Genomic DNA, 12,934 nt, shown 5'->3' on the forward strand with positions numbered 1-12,934 from the left:
TAGCGAAACACACGGCACTATTTTACTGAAGCTAGCACCAGACTACAAACAGTTGGAGTCCACAGCCATATTTCCTCCAAACTGACAGTCACAAATAATGTCGTAATCCATGTTTATCTGGAGTTCCAGATATTTGAACCAGCAACCTTTAGGTCCCAACCTTCTCTGAAAAATCTAACATACATTTCTAAAACTTTTATTTGATGATAAAATTGTAATTTAAAACGGTTCCTGCTAAGATCAGAGACAGAGAAAGAATACACTGTCCATGTTAAGCATTGAAGAAAGAAGAAAATAAACCATTATCAAATGAATATTGGGGCTTGAGTAGAAATACGCTAAACAAACAATCTTCATATCTTGTTCATATGGAGAACACTTATTATTTTCACTATGCTGAAGCCTGTAAAGTACAACAAAACTCCACGATTCTTGACTTGATGCTGAAGGTCTGTGGTATGAAGGGGCCCTCTGGTGGATCAGCAGAGCCAAGTGAGCACTGAGTGTTAAATCTGCTCATTAAGACACGAGTGGGAGGATCAGGTAAAGAAGTGCAGTAACAACATGTGCTAGTTATGCATGTTAGGGTGCTGGAGGTGTTTGACGAGAATAGCACTCACACTCTGGAAGCTATGTTCGTCATGTGCCTGAATAAAACAGCACCAATACATTTTCACCCATTTCCCTCAACTGCCATATTTCCAAGCAACCTTTACGTTTGAAGGTGTTTGGTAATATTGTATTTGGCTATTTATTCACCTGAGACATATCAAAGGTCAGTATTGTCCCTGGGACAAAGATCAATAGGAGGAAAGGGTGTGTAGAGATAATTTGACAATATCTCAATCATTGACCTACATCATGGATATGTGTACATCCAGCACATTGGTAAACAACTGGCTGTAAAGTTTAATTTAATGTTTTATTTGTAAATTAGCCTTATTCAGGTTTTGCTTACTGACTATGGGTGATCCTGCTGAAGACACACAGAGCATGTGGATGAGACGACTGCAGCACACAAGGAGAGTCAAGACTCCGATGTGGTTTCTTAGCAACTGTACACAGCAGGATATCATTCCCTATCATTCCTTATACAAGAGTACAGGAAACCAAACTTTTTTTATACAGGAATATAGGTTAACCAGGGGACAGTTTGACGACCTGGTACATCAGATAGCTGCCACAATCTGTCTCTGATGAGTTTCAGTCTAAATGTAAGAACAATTCCTCCAAATTTGGTTTTAATGCACCATAAGAATGATTTATTAAAAATGAAAACGTTGCACATATCTTCTTTAAAAATCCTGGGTGCTCTGTTTTTAAAGTAATAATGATCATGGACCTGCTGTAACTACTACCTTATGAACAACTTAGTCCGAAGCAAGAAAAAGGTCAAGACAGGACCAGTGAACAATGGATGTTCTGCATTTTCACAAATGAATGATGTCAAACAACCGAGAAACAGAACCAGTTGGGGAGAAAGTTTAAAAAGTGCCTCACCCCAGACATCCTCCCAGGCTATGCAGTTCTCCTCATAAATGCCAACCCAGTCTCATCAGAAAATGTTCAATGGCAACGTTGGTCCACTTGGACCGACGTTACCATCTCACAATCTGGCCTCTCAGATTGTGAGATGGTAACATTTAGTCCTCCCATTGTTTTGCATTGGCGTGTTCTCACGTCACGTGACTCTCAAGCTCCCGTCTGCGGAGAGGAAAACATGGCGGAGATTCCTTGTTTTTTCAGATAAAAATATAATTTTGTAACTTAGTTTGGGCATAAAAATACATTCTGACACCATTTCTAGCGAGAAATGTGGTCTTTGCTTCCACAGTCTTCAGCCAGTTCGTGCTTATGATAAATATTTTAATAGTTATCACGCATGTTTTTATCGTTGCTATGATGGTTGCCATGGCACCACGGGCGCAGCTTGGTGTTTAAATCACAGTCCCTGCGTGGTGTCCTTCAGTGATCGTGAATGTTATTCATGTTATATAATAGTAATATTTGAGGCTAGATTACATCTCTAATGAGAAGGATCATGCGAGTCTGTTTATACCGAGGCCGGCCCGAGTGCGCGACCGGCCCGAGTGGCGCGAGCCGAGCGGCCCGAGCGGCGCGAGCCGAGCGGCCCGAGTGCGCGAGCGGACCGAGTGCGCGAGCGGACATGACGTGTGGCTGTCGTAAAAACCCTATTTGTAAACAACCAGCCCTTTAACTCGGGGCTGCGTCATAAACACGGCGCGCTTGGAAGACCACGATGTCATCTTCCTTCTGTCAGGTAAGTAGTTTATTGTTTTTAAAGATCGTTACGATCTAGGTTTACAGTCCGAGTGCGGAGAGAGTCCGTCAATCCACACTATGGACGCTGTTCATCAGCTAATACGCCATTGTTAGCCACATGCTTCAGCCCACGGTAGCCTGTGCTACCTGGGAGGTGAATACATGGTTGTTGAAAGCAGTTCAAGACGCTTAGCTCATCATTGAGGGACGCTACAATATAAATATAAACATGAATTTGATTTATGAATGCTTTAGATTAATAAGGAGTGTATTTGTCTACCATTACTCCACAATATCAGGTCAATTTGGTTTAATGTATAGTATGCACTATGACAATAATGTTTCCATGTTATGGAGTTGCGATTCATTTTATAAAACAATTGCTATGTTCTGTTTTTTAATCAAGGAGGATCCAAGTGAAGCTACAGGAGTTTCATTAACGTCAACAACTTGGACCAAACAGTTTGTTTTGCTTGATGAAGAGCAGGAAGGGCAGCCTGGAGAGAAAGAGAAGCCGGGTTGAGCCCACTACCATCATCCACGTACCACGAGGAAGATGAGGGAGAGAAATGATCCTACCATTAAAGAGGTACTTTTAAGTTACATACCAGAAAAAACATTTGATATAATTTGCCAAATATACATTTTTATTAAATCCCCAAAGTACACTTGCTGAAATACAAGTTAATATCACACTGAAAGAATTTTGATCAATCATGCTTCCCTGCTGTGATTGTTTAACTAGGAAAACAACTTTTTCCACAGGAAGGCAAGTAAATTTAAGGAATACATGTGCAAAGTTTTCCTCTGTTATGTATAATGATGACCCCCATCAAACATAATGTTAGCAATATTTACACCTTTTAATTTATACTGTTTATTTCTGTCTACATGTGTGAATTTGCCTTCATTAGTTTCAGAAAAGAGCGATGATGTATCGGTCAGTGGGCGGCAGCACGAGACTCCGCAAACTAGTCTGTAAGCAAAGCAGACGAAGGCATCGAGGTTGCGGCCTGCCATCATTGTTATTTTGCTTAAGGGACTGAATATGTTTCATGTAGAAATATTAGCATTTCCCTTATATCTACCAAAACTGCTTGTTTCACAGACTGCAGTTTTGTTTTGATCCGATGTGGTGTGCAAATACAACCGTATCTGCAATGGGTTGTGGGGCATTAACATTTGTAACTCTAATTTTGTTTTGACAGACTGTGAAAAGAACGTTGAGAACATCACCACTCTACAGGAAGACACAGTCCAGTAATGGGTGTCAGAAGTTCAGTAGTGAACGACAGGTACTGTGGAAAAATATGTGTCATTGTTGTACAATGTCCTTTGACTCTGTTTAAACAAGGTCAACACAAAAAGGTTTGATTGTAAACTGATATCGGTATGAATTCATGTTATTCTCCTCGTCAAAAGAAACAAACAATCCAAATTACCTGCAGAAAGCCCTTGATGGACGCTTCAGCTGCATCGTCAGACTGGTGAGACAGCAAGATGCCAACTTTAATGCCAATTTATTTGTGTAACATTCTGTGACCAAATGTATAGATAACTTTTTGTAGATTGTAAAAATAGATAACCCATTTATTACAAAAAAACTACACTAGAATTATCGCACTGCGTTGTATGACTCCGCTAACCAGAGCAGTGTCCGTCTACATATTTCTACATATTTTCTCTCATATAAATGACACTGTATCTCTTGACAACTGAAACCATAAGATGAGGTCAGTGTGGCCTTGACCTTTTTACTTTAAGACAAATACAAAGTTAGACAATCCGAAAACATGCAGTTATGCCTCCGGCGACTCGCTATTGCAGAGGCATTAAAACCGTAGTGTAGTAGATTGGATTTTATTGGTGTTACATTGGACATCTTGTATGGGTACACCAAAAAATATATTTGGTTTCACATTCTAGATGGCAATAAGCAGAGTCATCAACTCAGGAAAAATATTTCTGTAGAAAAGAAAGCCTTGTATGTGTGTATGTATACATACACACAAACGCACAATTGAGACGTTTTTGTCTTTTATCATATATTCTCAGGCAGTACTGATGCATTTACTGAGAGGGGACGTGAGGGCCTACTCTGCGTGCTCAGAGTTCAAGCCCAGCAGGCTGCAGCGGGCCTGACATATTCTGGAACAGCAGCACAGTCTTTGGATGACTCCTCTGAAGATGAAAACATGGCGAGGTACTTCTCCACTGATGAAGAACTGTGAGGGCTGTGATTAGCTACACTCTCTTGCTACAATGCTACTCATGCTACTCCCTGGCAGCCTTAGGAAGGCATTAGCTTGCTGTGTGGTAGCTGTTAGCTTCAGCATTTTTAGTTTTTAGTGGCCTGTCTGACGTTTATGTTAAAAAAAAATCAGAGGGAACCATCTTCATAATTTAACACTATGGTTTGTTTGTGTCCTTCAGTTCTTCTCAAGAGAAGCAGTACAGGTGTGCCTCAGCTCCACGGTCCCTCCTGCAGCCTCCGCTCCTGATGCTAACCTCATGTCTCCATCACACCAAGCAGCAGACCTGGATTGACAGACCTTTCTCCAGAGCTGCCCCCTCCCTCTGAAACCCCCCTCTCCAAAACACTATTTGTGTAGTTTTTAAAGTATTTTTTGCATGAGAATTGTTGATCATAACATTTCCAGCAGATGCCTTAATATAATGTTTGTGCACAATAAATTACATTGATCATAACATAATGGTATTTCCTTGCACTTCTACACCATGATATTGTCAGATAAGATGCTGATTACATTAAAGCAGTGAATGCTCTGCTTTAAGCAACATAAACACACAATGATTCAATGGATCTGAAGTAGAATGGGCACATTACATTCTGTAGAGAATGCCTCAGTTATGGAAGTCAGAAAATAACTTTCTTTATCTGAGGTTCCAGCCATTTATACTCACAGCAAAGCACACAGGTCTGGTTGTCTAAGTGGCGCCCATATCATATTGTTTAAGATGTGTAACATCAAGTTTGTGTTTCAGTGCAAAATTAGTCATTAGTCAAGAGTTCACCATCTTGTTTACACTAAAATTAGGTGACCCAGATGTTTCACAATGCAATCTGATAAGGTCTTATGAGAAACATTCTTAACATTAAAGAAATCAACACAGAGGATAGCAATATCTGTTTGACTTTAATCAGTAGCTGGTAATCGGCAGCCTGACTTATTCAAACACATTAATACTACAATGAATGAGGCAGGGCCTTCTATCAGAAATCAACTATATCGTCACGTTATGTTTCTCTTGAGCACATGGAAAGTACCTTCAGCTTCCACTTACTGTCACCTGAACCATACTGTTATTTCTGTATCTACAGTGACTTTTAGGAAAACATATACTAGAGGGCAATGTATAAACATTAATACATCTTATTTATATAGAGCTTTTCAAGAAGTGCAAGTACTAAACTGAGGGAAAGCTAATACAAACAATATATATATATCTTATTTCCATGTGCCAGGACAGCCTCACACTTGGATATAAACCAATTTTAGAATACATTTGCTTATACTGGAGATCTTTTAAATTAATGTCCCAGAAATGATTTCTGATGGAAAACCCCTGCCTTATTCATTGTAGTATTAATGTGTTAGAATAAGTCAGGCCGCTGATTATCAGCTACGGATTAAAGTCAAACAGATATTGCTATCCTCTGTGTTGATTTCTTTAATGTTAAGAATGTTTCTCATAAGACCTTATCAGATTGCATTGTGAAACATCTGGGTCACCTAATTTTAGTGTAAAGAAGAAGGTGAACTCTTGACTAATGACTAATTTTGCACTGAAACACAAACTTGATGTTACACATCTTAAACAATATGATATGGGCGCCACTTAGACAACCAGACCTGTGTGCTTTGCTGTGACTATAAATGACTGGAACCTCAGATAAAGAAAGTTATTTTCTGACTTCCATAACTGAGGCATTCTCTACAGAATGTAATGTGCCCATTCTACTTCAGATCCATTGAATCATTGTGTGTTTATGTTGCTTAAAGCAGAGCATTCACTGCTTTAATGTAATCAGCATCTTATCTGACAATATCATGGTGTAGAAGTGCAAGGAAATACCATTATGTTATGATCAATGTAATTTATTGTGCACAAACATTATATTAAGGCATCTGCTGGAAATGTTATGATCAACAATTCTCATGCAAAAAATACTTTAAAAACTACACAAATAGTGTTTTGGAGAGGGGGGTTTCAGAGGGAGGGGGCAGCTCTGGAGAAAGGTCTGTCAATCCAGGTCTGCTGCTTGGTGTGATGGAGACATGAGGTTAGCATCAGGAGCGGAGGCTGCAGGAGGGACCGTGGAGCTGAGGCACACCTGTACTGCTTCTCTTGAGAAGAACTGAAGGACACAAACAAACCATAGTGTTAAATTATGAAGATGGTTCCCTCTGATTTTTTTTTAACATAAACGTCAGACAGGCCACTAAAAACTAAAAATGCTGAAGCTAACAGCTACCACACAGCAAGCTAATGCCTTCCTAAGGCTGCCAGGGAGTAGCATGAGTAGCATTGTAGCAAGAGAGTGTAGCTAATCACAGCCCTCACAGTTCTTCATCAGTGGAGAAGTACCTCGCCATGTTTTCATCTTCAGAGGAGTCATCCAAAGACTGTGCTGCTGTTCCAGAATATGTCAGGCCCGCTGCAGCCTGCTGGGCTTGAACTCTGAGCACGCAGAGTAGGCCCTCACGTCCCCTCTCAGTAAATGCATCAGTACTGCCTGAGAATATATGATAAAAGACAAAAACGTCTCAATTGTGCGTTTGTGTGTATGTATACATACACACATACAAGGCTTTCTTTTCTACAGAAATATTTTTCCTGAGTTGATGACTCTGCTTATTGCCATCTAGAATGTGAAACCAAATATATTTTTTGGTGTACCCATACAAGATGTCCAATGTAACACCAATAAAATCCAATCTACTACACTACGGTTTTAATGCCTCTGCAATAGCGAGTCGCCGGAGGCATAACTGCATGTTTTCGGATTGTCTAACTTTGTATTTGTCTTAAAGTAAAAAGGTCAAGGCCACACTGACCTCATCTTATGGTTTCAGTTGTCAAGAGATACAGTGTCATTTATATGAGAGAAAATATGTAGAAATATGTAGACGGACACTGCTCTGGTTAGCGGAGTCATACAACGCAGTGCGATAATTCTAGTGTAGTTTTTTTGTAATAAATGGGTTATCTATTTTTACAATCTACAAAAAGTTATCTATACATTTGGTCACAGAATGTTACACAAATAAATTGGCATTAAAGTTGGCATCTTGCTGTCTCACCAGTCTGACGATGCAGCTGAAGCGTCCATCAAGGGCTTTCTGCAGGTAATTTGGATTGTTTGTTTCTTTTGACGAGGAGAATAACATGAATTCATACCGATATCAGTTTACAATCAAACCTTTTTGTGTTGACCTTGTTTAAACAGAGTCAAAGGACATTGTACAACAATGACACATATTTTTCCACAGTACCTGTCGTTCACTACTGAACTTCTGACACCCATTACTGGACTGTGTCTTCCTGTAGAGTGGTGATGTTCTCAACGTTCTTTTCACAGTCTGTCAAAACAAAATTAGAGTTACAAATGTTAATGCCCCACAACCCATTGCAGATACGGTTGTATTTGCACACCACATCGGATCAAAACAAAACTGCAGTCTGTGAAACAAGCAGTTTTGGTAGATATAAGGGAAATGCTAATATTTCTACATGAAACATATTCAGTCCCTTAAGCAAAATAACAATGATGGCAGGCCGCAACCTCGATGCCTTCGTCTGCTTTGCTTACAGACTAGTTTGCGGAGTCTCGTGCTGCCGCCCACTGACCGATACATCATCGCTCTTTTCTGAAACTAATGAAGGCAAATTCACACATGTAGACAGAAATAAACAGTATAAATTAAAAGGTGTAAATATTGCTAACATTATGTTTGATGGGGGTCATCATTATACATAACAGAGGAAAACTTTGCACATGTATTCCTTAAATTTACTTGCCTTCCTGTGGAAAAAGTTGTTTTCCTAGTTAAACAATCACAGCAGGGAAGCATGATTGATCAAAATTCTTTCAGTGTGATATTAACTTGTATTTCAGCAAGTGTACTTTGGGGATTTAATAAAAATGTATATTTGGCAAATTATATCAAATGTTTTTTCTGGTATGTAACTTAAAAGTACCTCTTTAATGGTAGGATCATTTCTCTCCCTCATCTTCCTCGTGGTACGTGGATGATGGTAGTGGGCTCAACCCGGCTTCTCTTTCTCTCCAGGCTGCCCTTCCTGCTCTTCATCAAGCAAAACAAACTGTTTGGTCCAAGTTGTTGACGTTAATGAAACTCCTGTAGCTTCACTTGGATCCTCCTTGATTAAAAAACAGAACATAGCAATTGTTTTATAAAATGAATCGCAACTCCATAACATGGAAACATTATTGTCATAGTGCATACTATACATTAAACCAAATTGACCTGATATTGTGGAGTAATGGTAGACAAATACACTCCTTATTAATCTAAAGCATTCATAAATCAAATTCATGTTTATATTTATATTGTAGCGTCCCTCAATGATGAGCTAAGCGTCTTGAACTGCTTTCAACAACCATGTATTCACCTCCCAGGTAGCACAGGCTACCGTGGGCTGAAGCATGTGGCTAACAATGGCGTATTAGCTGATGAACAGCGTCCATAGTGTGGATTGACGGACTCTCTCCGCACTCGGACTGTAAACCTAGATCGTAACGATCTTTAAAAACAATAAACTACTTACCTGACAGAAGGAAGATGACATCGTGGTCTTCCAAGCGCGCCGTGTTTATGACGCAGCCCCGAGTTAAAGGGCTGGTTGTTTACAAATAGGGTTTTTACGACAGCCACACGTCATGTCCGCTCGCGCACTCGGTCCGCTCGCGCACTCGGGCCGCTCGGCTCGCGCCGCTCGGGCCGCTCGGCTCGCGCCACTCGGGCCGGTCGCGCACTCGGGCCGGCCTCGGTATAAACAGACTCGCATGATCCTTCTCATTAGAGATGTAATCTAGCCTCAAATATTACTATTATATAACATGAATAACATTCACGATCACTGAAGGACACCACGCAGGGACTGTGATTTAAACACCAAGCTGCGCCCGTGGTGCCATGGCAACCATCATAGCAACGATAAAAACATGCGTGATAACTATTAAAATATTTATCATAAGCACGAACTGGCTGAAGACTGTGGAAGCAAAGACCACATTTCTCGCTAGAAATGGTGTCAGAATGTATTTTTATGCCCAAACTAAGTTACAAAATTATATTTTTATCTGAAAAAACAAGGAATCTCCGCCATGTTTTCCTCTCCGCAGACGGGAGCTTGAGAGTCACGTGACGTGAGAACACGCCAATGCAAAACAATGGGAGGACTAAATGTTACCATCTCACAATCTGAGAGGCCAGATTGTGAGATGGTAACGTCGGTCCAAGTGGACCAACGTTGCCATTGAACATTTTCTGATGAGACTGGGTTGTAAATGCAGAACAGGTCTGACAGCCGGGCCACCACCACGGTGTGAAAGGCCTGTGGAGCAAACACAAGGCTTAGCACCAAATCACTCACAGCCACTGTAGTTACAAAAACTTAAGCTTCAAAAACTTGTTCCCAAGGTGTAAACAGCAGCTAACTCACCTCTCCACAGCTTGCAGCCAGTATAGGCTCTGTGGTCACATCAGTGCAGCCAGGTGCCAGGCCTGTGGCAGGATTTGCAGGCCAAGCAAAACTCCAAGGCCCGCATCCAAATGAAGGGCCCTCGTTTACCTAAACGGCCTTGCCATGAATTGCTAGCCGAACCGTTTATTGGCTAACAAATAAAGCCCAGAAGTGGACCCACAGCTGGCAGAAAGGGGAAACATGTTCCTTTTATTAAATTGGTTCAGAGGGAGTAAGACAAAAAGGAATTTGCTCATATGTTTAGTGATAATGAATTTTTTAGCGGGGTCACTTTTTACTGACAGCAGTTGTTACGCACATTGACCTTCCACACTCCAGCTGTACACAGTATGTTCAATCAATCTAATTCTATTTGTTTAGCCGATATTAACAAATCACAATTTGTCTGATAGGGCTTTAACATGGTGTGACATCCTCTGCCCTTAACCTTCAACAAGAGTAAGGAAAAACTACTAAAAAAAACTTTAACATGGTAAAAATAACGTAGAAACCTCAGAGAGAGCCACATGTGAGGGATCCCTCTCCCAGGAGTAGTATTATAGTATTATTAGTATTATATTATAATACTAATGTGTCTTTAAGAGTTTTTCAGATTTCATGTTCTATTAATTCAATGCAATTTGTTTTTTAACCAAGCAGCACAGACATGTAGCGTTTCTTCACGTCAGCCTGTAACAGCAGCGGTGGGATGTAGATTATTCCTGTAGCCACGCACACCTCCAGCCCACATGACAAAAAGCTCACCAGTATTATGTTCCACAACACCTCGCGATGCATTCTCCACCTGCATTTTGATTGATTTACTCAGAACTAACGCTTACATCTTCCAATGGATTACAATACTGATTCCATAACTTGCCATGCAATGTGTACTCAGTAACTGACTACTAATGATTAGATCCAACGCTGGTCACATCATCAGATGATAACATTCATTCTCAGACACAATATTAATATTAATGCTCAAATTTACAACTCAGCTGCTTCACTTATAAAAGTCCTTTGGTGTCTCCTCAAGGAAAAGAGGTGTAGCGGTGTCAGCTGCAGCTCACAGCTAATCACAACTTCTCTCTAAAGCTCAGCCCGTGTGTGAGTGTGTGTGTGTGAGCCAATCGTCTTTTCTGTGGAACCTGTGGGTGGAAATGCCATCTCATCATGGTGTGACAGCCAACCTGCGATAGTTTGAGAGTTCGTTTTTTTTGTTGTCTTTTCCTACTTCACTGGATTCCTGATAAGCTATGATTTTCACACTTTTCCCAAAAGTTCTGCTCTATTTTGTTAATCCCATTAACTCATTACATTAATATAACGATGTGCATGTTGTTCCCATATATATTTGTATTGATATGTGAAAATATATCATATATACAATTATCAAATCTTTTAAAAATTTTGAGCAGCATTGCCCAAACACTCCACGACCAATTTGGACCAAACTGGGTGGAGAAAATGAAAGAGACTTTTCTCCCCACTCTCTTTAACTATATTTATCACAAATGAAAAATGTAGATTATCAGATCACTTAATTTATTCTTTTATATTTCTACTATAATAATTAGTGTGGGAATGTTTGGACTTGGCAGAGGTTGGCTCTATTGAATGCCATTTTGTCTGTCATTATAACAACCAGTCTGGCAATTCTGAAAAGCAACAGTTACATATCTGCTCTTGGTCTCTCTTCTCTCTCCAACTCTATTCTCCATCTCTATTCCCAGCCAGGGAGTTTTTTCTCTCCACTGTCGCCAAGTGTTTGTTCATGGTGGGACTGCTTCTCTAATAGTGTAGGTCTCAACCTTACTATGTGAAGTGAATTGAGATGATGTATGTTGTGATATGGCGATGGTGATAGGCAGATTTATCTTGTGACCTCTGGAGGGACCTGATCCCTTGATAGGGAAACACTGGAGTAAATCTACACCTGGATAGTGATGTGTCGGTCGTGAACGATTCGTTCGTTTTGAACGAATCCTTACAAGGACTCGGGAGTAACGAGTCCTCTCAAAGAGAGATTCGTTCATTTTCTCGTGGCCGCGCATCGGGACTGTTGCATAGGCTGATGCAGGTCACGTGAAAAAGGATCCAAAGACTCGTATCCGGCAGATGAACGAATCACTGATCCGAAGACTCTGTTGGCAGAAGAACGAAACACTGATCTGAAGACACGGTCGGGAGGTGAACGATTCGTTCATCTGCCGGGTACGAGTCTTTGGATCATTTTCTACGTGACCTCCATAGGCTCAGAAGAGGAAACAGTTACCTCATTCCCTTTCACGTGACCGCTGTTAAAAAGTAGCCATGACTTTGTGTGGCAGATCATATATTTTTTAAGAAAACCTCCTCTATTAAATACAGTAAAACATGACAGTTTGTATGGTTTTAAATTGTCATTTATTGTCACACTGGCATTTAATTATCACGGGAAATAATTACACTGCACTAAACTGTAAGTGTAAATGTAAAGTGAAAATAACAAAACCAGTCATTATGACTTGTGAATAGGGCTGAACGATTAAGATTTAATATGCGATTCTTTTATTTTATCCTCTCTTTCCCCCCCAAAAAAAACGTAATGAATGATTTAAATATAACACAATATTAGATACTGTACAATATTCTTTCCCACATTTTTAGTTGAATGCGGCGTTGTTATAGTCAGTGGAGCAGCAGCAGTTTAAGCTCTGTGTCCGCGGATGCGGCGGGCCAGCTGGATGTGCTGGAAGGGCAGCGTGCGGATCAGAAGCTCCGTAGATTCCCGTTCATGTCGGGCCTCAACAGGAACACCCCCATGCTGAACACCTCCGTCCCGCAGATGTGCATGTAGGTGACCGGGGGGCTCTGGAGCCCCGCCGCCCCGGAGCTCGGCTTGCTTTTCTGGGGAGCGATTTTCCCGTCACCG

General features: G+C 40.7%; 1 long non-coding RNA gene across 1 annotated transcript; it reads right to left on the reverse strand.

The window, feature by feature from the left end:
* Positions 1–6,383: 6,383 nt before the first annotated feature.
* On the reverse strand, positions 6,384–9,219 carry LOC128457171 (uncharacterized). The gene is made up of 5 exons (XR_008341912.1): positions 9,100–9,219; positions 8,509–8,691; positions 7,803–7,889; positions 6,895–7,042; positions 6,384–6,664 (listed from the first exon to the last, which is right to left on the reverse strand). It is a non-coding gene; the product is annotated as an uncharacterized LOC128457171 (long non-coding RNA).
* Between the last annotated feature and the right edge of the window lie 3,715 nt (positions 9,220–12,934).

The sequence above is a fragment of the Pleuronectes platessa genome, chromosome 2 (genome assembly GCF_947347685.1).
Source record: "Pleuronectes platessa chromosome 2, fPlePla1.1, whole genome shotgun sequence".
Classification (NCBI taxonomy): Eukaryota; Metazoa; Chordata; class Actinopteri; order Pleuronectiformes; family Pleuronectidae; genus Pleuronectes; species Pleuronectes platessa.